This window comes from Xenopus tropicalis, chromosome 4 (genome assembly GCF_000004195.4).
Source record: "Xenopus tropicalis strain Nigerian chromosome 4, UCB_Xtro_10.0, whole genome shotgun sequence".
Lineage (NCBI taxonomy): Eukaryota > Metazoa > Chordata > Amphibia > Anura > Pipidae > Xenopus > Xenopus tropicalis.
Window position 1 is genome coordinate 76,014,413 of NC_030680.2, and position 15,458 is coordinate 76,029,870.

Below are 15,458 nucleotides of genomic sequence, written 5' to 3' on the forward strand. Positions count from 1 at the left end.
GTGGGCTATTGCATTTGGGCAAACTTTGTGTTTTATTACATGAAGGTAGGAGTCCAAGCAAGAACATTTTTTCTAATGGCCGTAAGAACACCATACAACACAGGACATTGCATTTTTTTGGTTAACTTTCCATAAGTATTTATTGCAATGCAGCCACATGTGGTAACTGCCATTGTGTCATAACATGAAGCATGGTACTGCATCATTGCTTATTGCTCATATGTTTACGTACTTACACAAACACAATGCATTATGGGGATTGAGAAGATACTGATAATTGTGATGGAAAATGGTAAAGTGAAAAAAAACCCCACCAGAGTGAAACCACATACACATATATAAAATAGTAAACTAGCAGTTGGGAAGGGCTAATACTTGGCAGATAAGCTGCCGACTTGGTCTTCCTAAAAATATTAATAAATCTAGAATATAAAAAAAAGATATATTTAATGTGGACTTTGCCTTTAATATTTCTATAGACAAGGCCACAATAAGCTACAGATAAACTGTATAGACTCTCACAGTACAAATGGTGAAATACTAGAAATGTTGCTGATCTAATCAATATGTAGGATATATAGTCAGGCAAAGTGGCCCTGAAATGTACCCTGTTTAATCTGAATTACATTTGCCATTCTTGTATCTCACTGGTATGTAATAATTAATAATTAATTTTAAGCCTTCTGAAATTCTTGGGCATTATGAGAACATGCCTAACCACTTTAATATACTTGTCCCCACTTCTCATCATTACTTTTGATTGGTAGTAAATATCACAGTAAATTGGCCATTCTCTCATGACACACCTTTGCTACGTGTGAAAGACATATTTTCCACAGGTGGCTCCTTTGCCTGAAGCCCTAAAGTGTAATGCCCTTTTCCAGCGTCATACAATTGTTAGACTTGCAGTCTATGATCTATTGACTAAAATGGGTTGGGTCACATTCATTTGAGACACAAGGTTAGACATGCAGCGTGTCTGTGTGTACTTAAGTGTGTGTGTGTGTGTGTGTGTGTGAAAGTTAAACCACTATCAAAAAGAAAACATTTTTGCATGCATTTTAATAGTAATGTAACCATCACTTGCAAAAGTTATTTAAAGGACTTATTCTTTAGAGTTTATTTTGTTTTTCCAATGTTGACAAATGTGGCAGTGCTTTCTTTTTGTTTTCTTTACTGGAGCTTTAAAAAAGGAAAAATGCAAGCAGTTCATAACGGAGTTAAAGAGGAGCTAAACCCCTAAGCATTGCAGGTCTATATAAAAAAACATTTCACAATACAGCTCACATCTAAAACATTGTTTCATATAAATAAAGCATTTTCATCAAAAATATACAGTGGCTTGCAAAAGTATTCGGCCCCCTTGAACTTTTCCACATTTTGTCACATTACAGCCACAAACATGAATCAATTTTATTGGAATTCCACGTGAAAGACCAATACAAAGTGGTGTACACGTGAGAAGTGGAACGAAAATCATACATGATTCCAAACATTTTTTACAAATAAATAACTGCAAAGTGGGGTGTGCGTAATTATTCAGCCCCCTGAGTCAATACTTTGTAGAACCACCTTTTGCTGCAATTACAGCTGCCAGTCTTTTAGGGTATGTCTCTACCAGCTTTGCACATCTAGAGACTGAAATCCTTGCCCATTCTTCTTTGTAAAACAGCTCCAGCTCAGTCAGATTAGATGGACAGCATTTGTGAACAGCAGTTTTCAGATCTTGCCACAGATTCTCGATTGGATTTAGATCTGGACTTTCTAACACATGGATATGTTGTGTTTTAAACCACTCCATTGTTGCCCTGGCTTTATGTTTAGGGTCGTTGTCCTGCTGGAAGGTGAACCTCCGCCCCAGTCTCAAGTCTTTTGCAGACTCCAAGAGGTTTTCTTCCAAGATTGCCTTGTATTTGGCTCTATCCATCTTCCCATCAACTCTGACCAGCGTCCCTGTCCCTGCTGAAGAGAAGCACCCCCAGACCATGATGCTGCCACCACCATATTTGACAGTGGGGATGGTGTGTTCAGAGTGATGTGCAGTGTTAGTTTTCTGCCACACATAGCGTTTTGCATTTTGGCCTCATCTGACCAGAGCACCTTCTTCCACATGTTTGCTGTGTCCCCCACATGGCTTGTGGCAAACTGCAAACGGGACTTCTTATGGTTTTTTGTTAACAATGGCTTTCTTCTTGCCACTCTTCCATAAAGGCCAACTTTGTGCAGTGCACGACTAATAGTTGTCCTATGGACAGATTCCCCCACCTGAGCTGTAGATCTCTCGTCTCGTCCAGAGTCACTATGGGCCTCTTGGCTGCATTTCTGATCTCCATGTTCGGCCTGTGAGTTTAGGTGGACGGCCTTGTCTTGGTAGATTTACAGTTGTGCCATACTCCTTCCATTTCTGAATGATCGCTTGAACAGTGCTCTGTTGGATGTTCAAGGCTTTGGAAATCTTTTTGTAGCCTAAGCCTGCTTTAAATTTCTCAATAACTTTATCCCTGACCTGTCTGGTGTGTTCTTTGGACTTCATGGTGTTGTTGCTCCCAATATTCTCTTAGACAACCTCTGAGGCCGTCACAGAGCAGCTGTATTTGTACTGACATTAGATTACACACAGGTGCACTCTATTTAGTCATTAGCACTCATCAGGCAATGTCTATGAGCAACTGACTGCACTCAGACCAAAGGGGGCTGAATAATTACACACACCCCACTTTGCAGTTATTTATTTGTAAAAAATGTTTGGAATCATGTATGATTTTCGTTCCACTTCTCACGTGTACACCACTTTGTATTGGTCTTTCACGTGGAATTCCAATAAAATTGATTCATGTTTGTGGCTGTAATGTGACAAAATGTGGAAAAGTTCAAGGGGGCCGAATACTTTTGCAAGCCACTGTAGATTAAATAGTTATTTATGTCTGTCTCTGTGGTTAATATAAGGCACTGTGCTCAGACCCAAAAATGAATACACATGCATGCTAGGTTAGAGCCAGAGGTCTGTCTTTTTCTTCCACTCATCCCTCTATTACAATTGGAACTTTGATTATTCAGTGCGAGAGCACACAGAATATCACAAATTGGTGGCTCAGGGTAGAGGATGTAAAGGGCAATATTTCCTGATATGTATATACTAATGTAACACATGTTTGGGTCAATCCAGACTAGTATTAGGTAGAGCATGTGTTACATGCGATCCCCCTTTCCCAGGATGGGCCTCCGCTAAGTGGGAGATGACCTTTAGGAGCGTTTTTTAGAGATGAGGATGGTGTTGAACTACACCTCCCTGATGCTGTATGGTGTAGTACTAGTAATTAGGACGCCAGAAGGTTCTTTGCTGATCAACTATTAACATTTATTGTTACACACAAAATGATGCAGGGTGATACTCACAAATACTGAGGTAGATGGTGAAGCAGATAATACAGTTGTAGTTATGCAATGCAGAGTAACACCACGTGGGAGGTAGATACGGAGATATGGGCAAATCCTAAGGATGATCACCTGGTACTGGGCCGGATCCCTACAGCAACGGTGGATCAGGGGAAGAAACTGCCTGATACCTGTGTCTGACTGCGGTCCCTTCAGTAAGGCAAACAGAGCCTGGGTATTGCTAAACCCTTTTTAAGATCTCCTATGGTGGAGCGAGTGCTGCTCATGCTAGATAGCCCTGACTGTCTCACACTATATAGAGTGTGCTATTACAGGATCTATCCCTCTGCTAACTTCACCTCATTCACGGGGCCCTGTCCCCGACTTTCACTAGAGTACCAAGGGGCTACCCTAGGGCAAATGGCTTTTACTGGGGCCAAGTCTGATCCCAGGCTCGATGGAGATGTCACCTGAGAGTCAGAAGGCAGCCAAAGAGGAAGCCCTCCTCCTTGCAAGACACTTTATCAGTCTGCAAGGGGAGTGGTCATCCTTAGTAAACCAATAAGGCACAATATAGTATAAACTAGATACATGGTGCTTTGCCCAGCAACAGCACTAGGAACTAGGAAGTAGGGATTTAAAGCCATAGGGACTCTAATACCTATGGGTCCCTACACTAATTTTACAAGTTTCTTTGAGTTAACATCAAACCTATGTTAATATATATCACTCAATATGGGGGGACCGGAACAAAAAATTATGTCGCTTACCTTGAACAGAAATTATAACTGAGGCTACATTTAGTTATGCTTATTTAGACTGTACAGGCTTCCGATACTTTCAATGGGGCTGTCACATGGTGTACTCACATTCTAAAAGTATCACTGATATTGTTGCTTTGGGCACAATTTATGCACCCAGTGTGGGACTGCACAGATTTCAGCATAACCTTGTACTAATGATGTGCAAGTTGACCCCTGGATCCAATGGGTTTACTCTTAACCTGGCCATACATGCAACAATATGATATATATGGGTGTGGGTCCTACATTGGCAACATTTTGCAGGTTAAGGTTTTGCAAGTTAGGGTCGGCTTCAAGTACAGTTTTCCATGACCCGCACCTCCACTACCTTTAAACATGATGTAGTTACCTAATAATCACATTAAGTATAGTTTTCAATACAAACCAATTATTTTGCTCTCTCAAAAAAGAAAAGGAAAGCTTATTGTACAGGTGAATAGTATCTGACAGCTCCAATGCTTCATGCCAAAAATGCTCAGCAATTTTTAGCGAAATGAAAAGCAACCCATCAAGCCTTTGCTGATCAGTTGTACTATGGGAAGCCTGTGTATTTATTTCATTATCTTTCTAGACGTTTATGCTTTGGAAATTCAAGAGACACTGCTGAAAAACATATCTCACAGAAACTGCTTCCCATGATCACTCTCTGCAATAATCTACATCTCCCCCTTTACAGAAAAACCACCTGTTACCAAAGATGTGACGTGCCAGAAATTCCCATTACCTCCCTGTTGGAAGTTTGCATTCTTTCCTCCCCATTTGAACTTCCTTGTCCTGTGAGGTAGACAGTGACTATAAGCTTTGCTGGGTCTACTTCATTCCCTGCTTGTTAGTCAGAGTCCCGGTACCATGTGCCAGTGTTTAGCCCCGCCTGAGATATACTTTGGAACTCCTTTACTCAGGTATGTAAGAGCAAAACCATAAGGCAATTAGTTGTGCTGGGCAGGGAGACAGGAAGAGTTTGGTTTCCCGGCTAGCTATACACGTTTCAGGTGTTTGGCGGGGAAGCTGTAGGGAGAGAAACTACTCTCCTGGCTGTGAGAGCGCTTAGAGACTGAAGCTTCCTGCATGATAAAGCGTTTGAGTGAGACTGGGAATGTAATAGAAAGCTGTGTATAAGTGCTAGTCAGAGGAGCCACCTGCCTACAATCTCCATCACACTGAGAGGTACGTCGCTCTGGAATTTGCCTCTGCAACTTGGTATTGTCCAGGGACTGGCTCATTGGTTTCTGGTACTTCATTTTTTGAGAAGGGCTGAATCGCACAAAGGTGACGTAGTAGTTATAGTAATTTAGTACATTTAATCACGAAATCAATCCTTCTCTGTTTAAATTTTGTTGATGCATATGGTTTGTAGTTGCCATTCTGCTTGTTTACTCTGAGACAGCAAAGAGCTGTTTAATGTGTTAACTTGTATTGGTGCAGTCACCTCTACTAACCAGTCACGGCTTTTTGCATATATTTTGTAACGTGTAGTACACCAGCTCTAAATGCTGATTGGCTACCATTGGTAACTAACTGCACTGGTGCAATCCCAATGTATTGTGTATTAAGGTGTATTGTACCTCTGCTAAGGTAAGTAATATGGCATACCTTTTTGCTCCTTTTTTCAGAAAAAAAAGAAAAAAATAGTTTTTGGTGGGTGATATGCACAGACAAAGAGACATGGGGCTATTATGCACTCTGCTGTACATTGTTATACAGTGTAAGTGATTCTGGTTAACCATTTTAAAATTGCTATCCATGATTTGCAAGTGCTGGGCACATGGGCTGTGTGCTGTTCACTAGTTACAGAAATCACTACAACTCAGGCTTCCAACTGCAGACACTTTGACCATCCTGCAGAATCTCCATGAAACTAATGTACCTTTCTCTTTTATATTTTCCTTTTTTACTTTGTGTATTTCTTGCAGCTTTTTATTTATTTTCCTATGCAGAGCTTTTTGAAAACATTTTACACATCATCTGACTCTTTTCCATTAAACTTACAGAAAACTCACACCAGCCAGGTAGCAACCCAAACCACCATACCTGTAGTTCTGGGAACTGTATTTTTGACCTGTACCCAGGGCTGGACTGGCAATCTGTGGATTCTTGCCAATGCCATAGGGGCTGTTGTAAGATGCCATAGCAGTCACTATTTATTGGTGGGGGACTGTTTGGGCCTCTGTGTAGTTGAAATACCAGGGCCTATTTTGGAACCCAGTCTAGGGGGCTGATTTACTAATCCACCAATCCGAATGGGAAAAATTCGGATTGGAAAACGAACGTTTGGCGACTTTTTCATATTTTTTGCGACTTTTTCGTAGCCATTACGACTTTCGTGAATTGTCGCGACTTTTTCATTGCCATTACAAATTTCATGAATTGTCACGACTTTTTCATAGCCAGTACGACTTTCGCAAATTGTCGCGACTTTCGTATTGAGCGCTCGAAAAAGTCGCAAAATACCGATCATTACGAAAAAAACGCATTCGGACGCTTTTCGGACGTTTGTGGATTAGTAAATGTGCCCCTAGGCCTGCCTATACCGTGTTTCCCCGAAAATAAGACACTGTCTTATATTTTTTTAAGCTCCAAAATATGCACTAGGTCTTATTTTCAGGGGATGTCTTATTTTTCCATGAAGAAGAATACAGTACACATTTATTCCGTCGTTTGGGCGAGATTTATCGCCCAGCCCTAGGTGGGTGTCTTATTTTCTGAGGGGGATGAAAAATCGGGGGGGGGCCTTACTTTCGGAGGATGCCCTATTTTCGGGGAAACAGGGTACCTCTGGACCCACAGTGTAGGGATTCTGGATATTTGTATTTGGCTGGCTTCCTTGCCCACCACTGATCCACAAATCTGCCTGTGCCCTTATGCAGAGAGTAAGGACATTTGTACATGAATGCTAGTATTTGAATTACACAGCAGATAGAGACAGATCTATTCTGCAAAGGCTTATTATGTTTGACTCTGAGAAGCTAAACATTGCTTTATAATGTGATATAAAACAAACCTTTTATAAACAAGTATGTTGTGTATACTGAAGCATACATTTCCTTTCAGGCAAATGAGCCGACTGTTTGTTTTTCTTTGTGTTGAAACTGAAGGTTGCTGAGCTCAGTGCTGCCTGATCTCAAGGCTACAAATTAAATATTTAGATATTTCTCTCACATTTCAGGCAAGAGATGGTGACAGAGACATTCTCTACAATGTAATGAAAGAGAAGCTAGGTAATAGGCTTGAGCCTAAAGGCTCAGACTCTGTGAGCGGACCGCCCGCCATTCTATGCACAAGTTGCTTGTACCTTCTGTCTTCACCTTTAGGCACTACATTGGCAAATTGGTGTAGTAATATTACTGTTTGGACATGTGGATTGCACACATAAAAGAGAGGACCATTTAAGGTAATTTGACAGGAAAACTGGGACAGATATTCTTCAGTATCGATATATGCACCACAGATCTCCAGGAGGCAGGATGTGAACAAGGCGGCAAAATTACAAATTATGCACTTGGGCTTAAATGATAGAAACAGAGCTCATTTTCTTGACTGATACAGACAAGTCACCCAGCTTCATGGTCATTAATGAAATGCGCCAGTATGTAAATTTTGGAAGTGGAAGTTAAAGAGACTGAGTCCACTAAAGAAGAACCGGGGAGTGGCACACTTCAGTTGTGAGCTTTTCTTTATTTGTACCATGTAACCAACAATAGACTAATCATTTTGTAAACAACAATAAGAAGTCTGCTGTTTGATTCACACAGTTTGTGGCAGTCGAAAAAAATAATGCTTGTCTTTATGTGCAGGTATGTTACCAGTTATTTAAAATGCTTAGGATGTGGGGTTTTCCTGGCTTTTTGTAAAATGCGGTTCACTAAACCTTGTCTACTGAAAAAGTATTTAACATTAAAGGAGAATAAAAGTTGAAATCACCTGGGTTGCCAAATATTAGGCAGTGATTATAACCACTTACCTTATAACCCAGGCCGGTGTTCTTGTTAACAGAAAACTTCAATAGCCTGGGGTATTTCTAAGTGAGCACCATGGAGTGGTGGTCTTCCTCCTTCTACTGTGCCTGCCCATATAGATTACTGATACCTTAGTATAGTACAGTACAGTACAGGGTACTGTTTTATTATCACATAGAAAGAGAAAATATTTAAAAAATAAATCTGAGTTATTTGCTTTAAATGGACTCAATGGGAGATGGACTTTAATAATTTGGTACTTTCTGAATATTGGGTTTCCAGATAGGAGACCCCCTGTTTCTAGCTATTTAAACCCTCCTATGCTTTTTTGATATAATAGTCATCTTTGGTTTATGCACTATGCCACTAGGGGGAGCTTTCAGTAAAAGCTCATACTTCAGATATAAGTATGAACACTCTTGGTGTATAAACGCAGGCTTAGAAACAGCTGATCCCTTACATTTAGCCCACTTCTATCTCTGCACTCACAGGTACTACCGTGGTCTGTGTCCACATACATGAATTTTGCCATGAAAATGCTTGTTTCTCCACCAAAATAAGCTACGTGTAAGCCAAGGCGTTGCCTGTGAGTGCAGACTCAGGACCAAGCTGAGCTCAGAGGATGGCACACTCTGTGTGCCAATAGCCTAAAAGGAATTCTGTTGGTGAATCCCCATAAAACATAGATGGACTTAGAAAACAGATGCTATACTAACAAGGCCTGCGCTCAAGTTTTTTAGAGCAATTGCGGGAGAATTCAATTAAATTTACTCAGTAACCCTCCTTGAAATAAGGTCCTTATGTGTAAACACAAAACATAGAAAATAAAGGAGAGAGGGCTGTTTATTTCTTACAGAGAAAGGAGTGGTATGGAAAGGGTAAACCAGACATCCATTAGTATTTTATGATGGGAAAAATCCCAAATTTGTATTTGCAAAATACGTAGTGATATTTTCAATTGGCCTTTAAATGGACTTGCATGCACCGGTAGTACAGGGACTGTATTTGGCTGTGCAACCTTGTAATACAGAGAACAATGTGTTGCTTGAACAGCTGGATAGGTGCTGTTTGCAGCTTTTCAAACAGGAGAATAAAGTGCATGCAAAATAGTGTGTTTAGAAGATATGAAGTTGGGGTATGGAACCTCTCCCTATTGGATACTGGGTAAAATGAAGCATAGGTAAAAAATAAATGGTTCCTTTTCATGTCCTAAAAAGAAAATTACCTTTCTCATGCCCAAAATCAGTGGTGACCAATAGTTACATAGCTACTGTCAAATGTTGAGCGCCAGATTATAATTAGATGATGATGTCTTACAAATCAGTCTATACAGCCAGTGGTCAGGATGTCAGCCATTAAAATCTCTCCATTCGACAGCCCTGCCCTTAAAAAAATATATATTAGGCTTTATAATAACATTTCTACTACATGAAGCATAACTGACTTGTGTCCCTCCCTCTGTGAGCTACAACTCAAATCATTTTTAGCATCCTTAACATCAAGGCTTTAGTGAGTGTTAATGCAGGTAAATCTCAGTGTAAATGAATGCTTTTTAGAACTCTTAGGGGCTGATTTACTTACCCACGAACGGGTCGAATGGAGTCCGATTGCGTTTTTTTCGTAATGATCGGTACTTTGCGATTTTTTCGTATGTTTTGCGATTTTTTCGGATTCTTTACGAATTTTTCGGATCCAATACGATTTTTGCGTAAAAACGCGAGTTTTCCTATCCATTACGAAAGTTGCGTAAAAAGTTGCGCATTTTGCGTAGCGTTAAAACTTACGCGAAAAGTTGCGCATTTTGCGTAGCGTTAAGTTTTAACGCTACGAAAAATGCGCAACTTTTCGCGTAAGTTTTAACGCTACGAAAAATGCGCAACTTTTTACGCAACTTTCATAATGGATACGAAAAACTCGCGTTTTTACGCAAAAATCGTATTGGGAACGAAAAATTCGTACAGAATCCGAAAAAATCGCAAAACATACGAAAAAGTCGCAAAATGTTCGATTTCAAGTCGGAACTTTTCCAATTCGGGTCGGATTCGTGGGTTAGTAAATCAGCCCCTTAATGTTGGATTATTCTAACGAGGTAATGTAATATAAGGTAAAATGTTTGCACTATGTGAAAGGGACTGGACTTTATAATTACAGTACTTATATACTTTAATAGCCATGTAATTTATGGTGTTATTGTATTTTACTGAAGATACCTGTTATTTAGGTGTTGTTTTTGTGCCCTTATAGGGGAGAACCATATGGGGTGCATCAAAAATGCCATTTTGCTTGTCTCTACTTTGTGTGTGTGTGAGAGACGTTTTTGTATGGAAATGTTGGCTGTGCCCGGCACTTGAGAGCAGTCTATATATTTTATTGGCCAAAGTTGAGGAAAAAAAAGCATATGTTTGCACCAGGTCTTGTAATACTTATCTGCTATGTAACCTGTAACCTAAATTTGAATGGCTACACAGCAGCTCATACAAACACTAGTATTGTTTCTGAAACATACACACAACTTACCAGTGCAGGGCAGCAGTACATTATATATTACTTTGATACACATTTGCTAAATGTTTTGGTGTTACTGTTCTTTTAACAATGAACAAAAAGGATATGCAACAGCTGACACTAAGGAAAGTTTACCTTAAACTAACCTTTAGTATGCTTTACTTTCCGTTGGTATTCCTGTTATATTTTCTATTCATTTTGAGTTATTAGCCTTTCTAGACTGCAGCTTTCTGACCAGCAAGTGAAAATGCTATCTGGTTGCTAGGAGCACTGACCTCAGCAACCAAATAACTGGCAGACTGTGAGGGTTCAGTTTTTTGTTATATAAAGAAAACTGTTCTACTGTTTATATTTCTACTTACCTATACCATCTAGTATTACATTCTGACCTCCAAACTGTTGCTTATTTTCTAGGGTTATTAAGTGCTATAAACAATATAGCTGCACACCAAAAAGTATAGAACAATAGCCACTGTATGCATCATACTAAAGCTGGTCATACATGGGCCAATAAAGGCTGCTGACTGGGCCCTGTGCATGGGGCCCTTAGGATATATTGCTATATCAATATCTGGCATTTATGGAAATGCTTTTAGACAAGGATTGCATTGGCAGTCTTTTGCAGACAGGTCTTCATAGGCCCAGGGGCCAGTTGATCAGATCATGACCATTTGGCCCACCACTTGTCATGTCAGGCACCTTCTCTGCTGTCATGAGCAAGCTGTTGATGTTTAATTTAGTGGCAAGCAGCCCAAGCTGTGAGAGGCAGACATGTTCACAGTGCAGAAACACTAGCTACATAACCATATTTAATAACTGAGGAGAAAATTGTCCCTGAGCCATTGGAGGGAAAGGGGTTGACATCTCTTTATATGCCCTATCTTATCATCAGAATTCTGCTCTGGATGTACTGTAGCCACCAAATCCATCTTTCTTTGACCAAGAAACATGGATACTTATTTTTTCTGTTTTCCTTATCTTGTCCCATGTGACCTCAGACAGCTCTTGCACTTTACCTCCACAGACCTGGCTCATAAATTGTTGCATCAATTTCACACATGAACCTCTGTGGAGCAACACATGTACTTGAAGTCCAGTCTGAGAGCCTTGTGCTACAATTTCTTAATGAATAATCCTTGTTGGTGGATTGCGTTATCCCCTTTGTAAGGATCAGGATTTGTAGAACTATTTAAGTGTCCACTAATGAAGCATGAGATGCATCAACTCCTCTAAAGTCAGGTGGATTGCCACAAGTTCTAAAAGCAGCGTGTTCTACAGAGACTAAAGTCAAAGGTGAAAACCTGCCACATTCCACTTGGTTAATAAGTATAATGAGAAATGTCAGAGACAAAACATTTCACTTCCCATCGTATTTGTCTCAGTCAGAGAAGGCAGCTTCTGTATTCGAACAATGAACAAAGACTGTGAGCATTCGAGCTGCAATACCCCAGTGCCAGATATCTGTACAGTGCTGCTATTGAAGGTCAGCCCAAGGACATTCCTTCTCCATCGGCACGCTCTAGGCCCAGCTCCCTGTCTCATGCTCACAAGTTTCTGAACTCTGATTTCTTTCCAAAAGCTGATCCTGCAACTCAGAGCATGTTGGGATAAATCTGCACAAACACTGGTGCCAAGAGTATTTTATCATCATTTATTGACATAGCACCAACGTTTTACATAGCACTTTGCATAAACTTTAATCATTCATGTCTGTCCCTGCCCCAGTAGAGTTTACACTTGAATTACCCTACAATATTCACATAAGTGCACCTGCTTTATATGGTTGATTTCATTTTAAATACAGTGAACATACACTATAATACAAACCACAAGCAGAAATAGTATTGCTCAGAACAAATTGCAAAATAAGAGTTCTGCAAGCAGCAGTGATCACCACCAGGCTATCTATGCCTAATAATATGAATGGCCTGTAAACCTAGACATTCAGCTTGATGGGTAGAACCATTATTGGTACCTTTATGCTAGACATTTGAAGCTATGCATGTTCTTAGTAATATGAGAATTGGTCCCTCACTGGTACTTTATTTTGTTTTAAATAAGATTTATTTTGTTGCTTACATTGCTGATATACTAAATGGTTTAGCAGTGGTTTTAATGCATAGCCTTTAAACAGAATCTAATACAGTAGAACTCTGATTTTACATTTCCAAGGGGACAGCGTAAAAAATTGCATAAATTCCAGGAAAACTTAAAATCTAGGGGGAAAAAGACACCACTTGCCTGTATACGACCACAAAAAACAGCATAAATTATGGGAAAACACTAGCATCAGTGGGGATGTAGATTAAAGGACATGTCAACCCCAAAAATATTGGGGTTTTTTTCCAAGCAAATTTCCTATGTGAATTTATTGAAAATTATAAGTGCTTTAAAAGTTATTTGTTAATGCAATTGCTATTGAAAGCAGCATTTATTATTATTATTTGTTTATTTTGGGTTGACTTGTCCTTTAACTGGAGAGTTATGTATTATTCTTTATATCTGGCATAAACCTATAACTATAGGAGCTTTCTGTTCAAGTAACCTTTTCAACCAAAGAACAAGTTTGAGTTTAAAAGCGTTCTGCTGGTTGAATGGGAGTGAAATTGGTACCTGTTCTAATATAACTTATTAATGCATTAACATACAGTTTGTAGTATCTTATTACATGTATTGCTTGGACAGATATAGGATCCATTATCTGGAAACCGTTATCCAGAAAGCTCCGAATTACGGAAAGCCTGTCTCCCATAGACTCCACTTTAATCAAATAATTCAGATTTTTAAAATTGATTTCCTTTTTCTCTGTAAAAATTAAACAGTAACTTGTATTTGATCCCAACTAAAGGTGGCCATACACGAGGCGATTTCGCTCGTTGTGCGATGAACGATTATATCGACAAACGATCGTATGGCGATCGAGTTCCCATACGATATGCCATCCACGGGCAACGATAATTCGGGAAAGATTTTGTCGCATCATTATCGTAAAATACCTACGATCGTACATCTACGTACGATCGATGTCGTTGACTTCTGCTGCTGGCAATCGTGACATGCGCAGAGAACAATCGTTGAAAGACAAATGTCTGACACTCACACCAACTGGCAGATTTTATCGTTAAACGACCAAAATTTTTAAACCTGGCCGATCGATTTTGGGGACGATAATGTCGGCTCGTTTAGTGGGCCGACGATCGTTCGTACACCACCAACTATACGATAACTTAACGATAGCATCGGATCGTTCGGGAATCGGTCGTTTGTAAGTAAAAAATCGGTCCGTGTATGGCCACCTTAAGATATAATTAATCCTTATTGGATGCAAAAAAAATCCTAGTGGGTTTAATTAATGTATTATTGTTTTTTTTTACTAGACTTAAGGTATGCAGATCCAAATTACAGAAAGACCCCTTATCCGAAATACCCGAGCATTCTGGATAACGGGTCCTATACCTGTAGTACATATGCACAGTAGTGGGCTATGGCAGACTCACTGTACTTAGCCTTCATGACGTATTAATTCCTTAGTCACAAGAGGATCATACTATAAACCATTTGCAGAGCAGATTAGAAGAAAGCTCAAGTGCTAAATATATGGCTTTCACATGTGAACACAATCCAGGTCTTGCCATAATGTTTACTTCTGCAAAATACTGTCTTTCAATCAAAAAATGCAATAAACAGAAAGTCCAGATCAAACCTATAAATAAGTATAGGTTCACTGTGCCTTAAAATGAACTTTAGAGTTTAGACAATGGTGTTTCAGGTGATTTACAGTTCAGTATGGGTGGAGAGAAGGTTCAGGATTAATAAACTATAGGTGATTGAGGATGTAGGTGTCCGTAATAATGAGTGGGATCAGTACCAATTTCTACACTTCAGCCAATTGCCTTCTAGATGCTGCCCTGCATGCAGAGTACTGCCTAACTAGATATTAATTGATATGCTTAAGGATTAGCATTGGAAAAGTTCACTTTAGTGCTGCTGTAATCCTGAACATGTGATGTAGGAGAGCTGCTTTCCACATAAAATTCTGCTAAATTAGTTTTTCAGTAGCCATTTAATTTACAAATAACTTCTAATACCACTAAAAATCTTGATTGAATAAATTTTGGAAAGTTGCTTAGAACTGCATTTTCTTTATGGAAAAAAACTGTTTGGGGTGTAGAGCTCCTTCAGATAGCCATATGCAGAGTTTTGTGGCTGATACCACAAGGTTGATTTTCAGCCTGGGTAAAACTGCAGGCTAAGAATCAGCCTCTCCGCTGGCACCAGACTTCTTCCTTGCCTGCACATGGAACTATTGTGTTGGTTTACATGCAGGCAAACACAGTGGTTATTGGCTCAAAATGCGAAAACAAGATAGGAGGCTGGTGCCAGCGTAGGGGCTTATTCTGGGCCTGTGTTTTTCCACAGGCCAGGACTCTGCCCTGTGTGGCATCAGCCTAACACTTTGTAACTGGAAGAATCAATGCATTCAGAGGCAGAAAAACCTTCTGACTTGGCATCTCTTTTCTCCCTCAGATTGATTGATACATTGAATAAAGCTATACCTTCTGGATCAGTGTTTTCCTTTAACTCCTTCAACTGTAGTATGTTGGAAACGTTGTTGAAATTATATATCCCTGATAAAAACTGTTTATGATCATATTCTTATCATTCATATCTTAACTTTGCCATACATGGGGAGATTTATGCTGCCAATTTGGCCCCTTTAAATGCTTATCTGCCTTTTTTATAGATAAAGGGACCAATTAGACTTACTCCCACAAAGACATACCATACTGGGCACATATCAACACTGCTAGCCTGCAGT

General features: G+C 39.7%; 1 protein-coding gene across 3 annotated transcripts in view; it reads left to right on the forward strand.

Moving 5' to 3' along the window:
- The first annotated feature begins 4,943 nt into the window (after positions 1–4,943).
- kifc3 (kinesin family member C3) overlaps positions 4,944–15,458 on the forward strand; it is a 31,477-nt gene continuing 20,962 nt past the window's right edge. The window contains exon 1 of one of the 3 annotated variants that reach the window (XM_012961046.2): positions 4,944–5,080. The gene's annotated coding sequence lies outside the window, so the exon portion shown is untranslated. The other 2 variants (XM_012961045.3, XM_012961047.3) reach the window with 2 other exon arrangements.